This window comes from Rutidosis leptorrhynchoides, chromosome 1 (genome assembly GCF_046630445.1).
Source record: "Rutidosis leptorrhynchoides isolate AG116_Rl617_1_P2 chromosome 1, CSIRO_AGI_Rlap_v1, whole genome shotgun sequence".
Taxonomy (NCBI): domain Eukaryota; kingdom Viridiplantae; phylum Streptophyta; class Magnoliopsida; order Asterales; family Asteraceae; genus Rutidosis; species Rutidosis leptorrhynchoides.
Window position 1 is genome coordinate 297472938 of NC_092333.1, and position 5553 is coordinate 297478490.

Below are 5553 nucleotides of genomic sequence, written 5' to 3' on the forward strand. Positions count from 1 at the left end.
TAAACCAAAGGCCTGGAAATAATTATCAGAATAATTATCAACCGCCAAGATCGATTTACAATCAAAACCAGAATTATAACCGAAATATTCCATACAACAACCAACAAGGTCCTAGCAATCAACAAGTATCCAATAATACTTACAATCAGCAAAGACCTAATTTTCAAAACAAACCACCACAACAAACCGATGATAAAAAGCCGAATTTAGAAGATATGATGACGAAGCTAGTTGAAACTCAAACGCAGTTTTTCACATCTCAAAAACAAACCAATGAACAAAATGCTCAAGCATTTAGAAATCAACAAGCTTCTATTCAAAATCTGGAACAAGAAGTAAGTAACCTAGCAAGGTTAATAGGTGAAAGAAAACCGAGAAGTTTACCTAGTGATACAAATGCTAACCCCCGGAATGACACAGCTAAAGCCATTACCACAAGAAGTGGTACAATACTTAAACCACCTGAAATACCTGTAACTTCTGATGAAACTATTCCTACTCCACAAGAACCACAACCTGATCAAGATAAGGAAAAAGAACCGGTAGTTGAAAAGAGCAATGAAGATAACACAGTTAAGGATAAACCTTATGTTAAACCATACCAACCACCACTTCCTTACCCGAGTAAAATGAAGAAAGAGAAACTTGAAGCCGAGCAATCCAAATTCTTGGATATGTTTAAACAGATAAATGTAAATCTTCCTTTCATTGATGTGATTTCAGGAATGCCTAGATATGCTAAATTCTTGAAAGATCTAATTTCAAATAGAAAGAAAATGGAAGAACTCTCGGCTGTTACTATGAATGCTAATTGTTCAGCAGTGTTGTTGAATAAGATACCAGAAAAACTATCTGATCCAGGAAGTTTCACAATTCCATGTTTTCTGGGTAGTCTTAGTTCAATAGAAGCATTGGCAGACTTAGGTGCTAGTATAAATCTAATGCCGTATTCACTATACACTAAACTAGACCTTGGAGAATTGAAACCAACCAGAATAAGCATACAACTAGCCGATAGATCAATAAAATATCCTAGAGGGATAATGGAGAACATGCTAGTTAAAGTTGGTACTTTAGTATTTCCAGTAGATTTTGTTGTTCTGGACATGGAAGAAGATTCTCAAGTTCCTCTCATATTAGGAAGACCATTCTTAAACACGGCTAAAGCAATGATAGACGTGTTCGGTAAGAAATTGACCCTAAGTATAGAGGATGAGAGTGTTACCTTTTCAGTTGATAGAGCAATGCAACAACCGCAATCTGCAGATGATACATGTTATTTTATTCAAACTATAGATGCACATGCAGAATTATTAGAAGAATTTCCAGAATTACAAGGAACAGGAGAATGTTCTTTAGGAGAAGGTAATGAACCAATTGATGAAGCTGAAATATTAGCTACACTTATAGCTAATGGATATGAACCAACAACAGAAGAAATTCAAATGCTAAAAGAAGAAGACAAATATCGATATAAATCATCAATAGAAGAACCTCCGAAATTAGAGTTAAAGCCACTTCCAAACCGTTTGGAATACGCTTATTTACATGGTGAATCTGAGTTACTTGTATTAATATCGTCTTCTCTTACTGAAAATGAGAAATCACAACTCATTTCTGTGTTGAAAGCTCATAAACCAGCCATTGCATGGAAGATTCATGATATTAAAGGAATAAGTCCTTCGTATTGCACACATAAAATCCTTATGGAAGAAGGTCATAAAACGTATGTGCAACGCCAACGAAGACTAAATCCTAATATGCAAGATGTAGTTAAGAAAGAGATTATTAAACTGCTTGATGCAGGTCTAATTTATCCAATCTTTGATAGTCCATGGGTAGGCCCAGTTCAATGCGTGCCTAAGAAAGGTGGCATGACTGTCATTACAAATGAGAAAAATGAGCTTATTCCTATTAGGACTGTAACAGGATGGCGTGTATGTATTGATTATAGAAAATTAAATGACGCCACCAGAAAAGATCACTTTCCCTTACCTTTCATTGATCAAATGTTGGAAAGATTAGCCGGAAATAGTTACTATTGTTTCCTAGATGGATTTTCCGAATATTTTCAAATTCCAATAGCACCCGAAGATCAAGAGAAAACCACATTCACGTGCCCTTATGGTACTTTTGCTTACAAACGCATGCCATTTGGACTTTGTAACGCCCCTGCAACCTTTCAAAGGTGTATGATGGCGATTTTTCATGACATGATAGAAGAATGCATGGAAGTATTCATGGATGACTTTTCAGTCTTCGGTGATACATTTGAATCATGTCTAGTTAATCTGGAACGAATGCTTCTTAGATGCGAACAATCAAATCTAGTACTTAATTGGGAGAAATGCCATTTCATGGTTAAAGAAGGCATCGTTCTTGGTCATAAAATTTCAAAAGAAGGAATTGAAGTGGATAGAGCTAAAGTAGATGTAATTGCTAAACTTCCACATCCCACCAATGTTAGAGGAGTTAGGAGTTTTCTAGGGCATGCCGGTTTTTACCGACGTTTCATAAAAGATTTTTCTAAAATTGCCACTCCTATGAATAAACTCCTAGAAAAGGATGCTCCATTCATCTTTTCAGATGAGTGTATCAAATCTTTTAATATTCTTAAAGAGAAACTAACTAATGCGCCGATCATGATAACACCAAATTGGAATCTACCATTTGAACTAATGTGCGATGCAAGTGATTTTGCAATGGGAGCCGTTTTAGGACAAAGGATTGAAAAACGATTTCAACCTATATATTACGCTAGTAAGACGTTACAAGGAGCACAAACAAACTATACAACTACTGAAAAAGAACTCCTTGCTATTGTCTTTGCTTTTGACAAATTTCGATCATATCTCGTTCTAGCAAAAACGGTGGTCTATACCGACCATTCTGCTCTTAGATACCTATTTTCAAAACAAGATGCTAAACCAAGATTAATCCGTTGGATCTTACTCTTACAAGAGTTTGATATTGAAATCCGAGATAAAAGAGGAGCAGAAAATCTCGCCGCTGATCATCTTTCTCGTCTTGAAAATCCCGAATTAGAAGTTCTAAATGAATCGGCCATACAAGACAACTTTCCTGATGAATATCTATTGAAGATAGATTATAAAGAAATTCCATGGTTTGCAGACTATGCAAACTACTTAGTTTGTGGATTCCTTGAAAAAGGATTATCGTACCAAAGACGAAAGAAATTCTTCAGTGATATAAAACACTATTTTTGGGAAGATCCACATCTGTTTAAAAGTTGTCCCGATGGAATAATACGCCGATGTGTATTTGGAGATGAAGCTAGTAAAATATTAAACCATTGTCACACAGGACCAACAGGAGGGCATTATGGGCCTCAACTAACAGCAAGAAAAGTTTATGATGCTGGATTCTATTGGCCTACAATTTACAAAGACGCACACCTTCTTTGCAAATCCTGTGATGCTTGTCAAAGGGCCGGAAAAATAAGTCAACGTGATGAAATGCCACAAAATGTCATCCAAGTATGTGAAATATTTGACATTTGGGGTATTGACTTTATGGGTCCATTTCCAAAATCTCAGAATAATCTATATATACTCGTAGCCATTGATTATGTATCTAAATGGGCGGAAGCACAAGCTCTCCCAACTAATGATGCACGAGTTGTAGTCAACTTTTTAAAACGTCTTTTTGCAAGGTTTGGAACACCGAAAGCTTTAATAAGTGATCGGGGTACTCATTTCTGTAATAATCAACTTGAGAAAGTTCTTAAAAGATATGGAGTAACTCATAAAATCTCCACCGCATATCATCCACAAACAAGTGGACAAGTTGAAAATACCAACCGAGCTTTAAAACGTATTCTAGAGAAAACCGTAGGATCAAATCCAAAGGAATGGTCCATTAAATTGGAGGATGCACTCTGGGCTTTTAGAACAGCCTACAAAACTCCAATTGGAACCACACCTTTTAGACTTGTTTATGGAAAAGCATGTCATCTTCCAGTAGAAATTAAACACAAAGCATTTTGGGCTTTGAAAACATGTAATCTTGATATACATGAAGCCGGACGTCTACGATTAAATCAACTAAATGAATTAGAAGAATTAAGACATGAAGCATACGATAATTCGTTAATCTATAAGGAAAGAACGAAGAAATGGCATGATAAAAGAATCAGAAGTTCAAAAGAATTTAAGGAAGGAGACAGAGTTCTTCTTTTCAATTCACGATTCAAGCTATTTCCTGGAAAATTGAAATCAAGATGGTCTGGGCCATTCATAGTCAAAAGAGTTTTTCCATACGGAACGATAGAATTAATAAATTCAAATGGGATTGAATTTAAAGTTAATGGTCACAGAGTTAAACATTACATACATGGTCCGATGGAAGTCGACAACGAAGTTAATCACAATTTCGACACCACAGCTAAGTAAGTGTGGGGAGAATCAAGTCTTTAAAGGATAATATGTATTTCTGTTAGAGTTAGATTGTCTGTTTTCGTGTAGTTCTCGAAAATCGAACCCGAATGGTCTTTCCCTAGCAGACCCTAAAGAACTAGTCTTCTCCCCCCATTCTGAATTTTTAATTTTTTTTAGGTTTTTACGAAATGAAGACTGCCTGTGAACTAAACATGGTCTAATGCTACACGCTTTGATCACTAAACGTAATAATGACACACTTCCGAGTGAAATAGTATCAGTAATCAGAGAAAGAATGGACGGAGTTAGAAAAGAATCCAGATGCGAAGATAATAAGTTACAATTTGGTAAAGGAAAATCAAAATCTGCAGCAAAAAGAAGAGCACGACACCTAGAAAGATGTCACAAATGCGGAAAATGGTCACATGAAGGTAAATGTTCAAATAATCAAACCTATTCAAACACCGAATTTGTTACTTTATGCAGAGACGGACCGTTCATATGTTTAGAAGAAAAGACACTGAATGCTCGAGGTTACGCCTATGTAGCTATGGAAAACCAATTAAACCGACTATCTTATGAATGGGATAGATCATATAACTAAGAAATCTATTTCACAGGTATGTTTGTACAGTTTTTATTTTATTTTTTTTATTTTTAACCTTTTGATAATAAACGCTAATTTGTTCGCTATAAAGTATTAAATTGGTATTGAATAAAATTAGGTTTGGCGACCGAAATTATTGATATCATTCAAAAATTTATTACATCACTGCGAAATTTAACGTTTATTCTTAAGGTATAAATATCTTTAATCAATCAACCCAAAATATTTCAAAAATTCGTCACGAGTTAAATTAGGTCTTGGAACCGAAATTACTTTACCGAAAAGAGGGGCGCATATTTTTGATAATATTTGATTGATTAAAGTGGGATAAAAAGCCAAAAAGATTTTTAATTTTATTTTTACCATGTTTTTAAAATTAATATTTAAATCTTAAATTAATATTGTAAACTTTGTAAAAACAATATTTTTAAAAATTGTAAATATTTGAATTTTTAAATTAAGTTTGGTGTGAATTTTTAATTTTTAAAATATGAATTTTTAATTTTATGCATTTCAAATTTTAAGTTTGGTGTGAATTTTTAATATTAA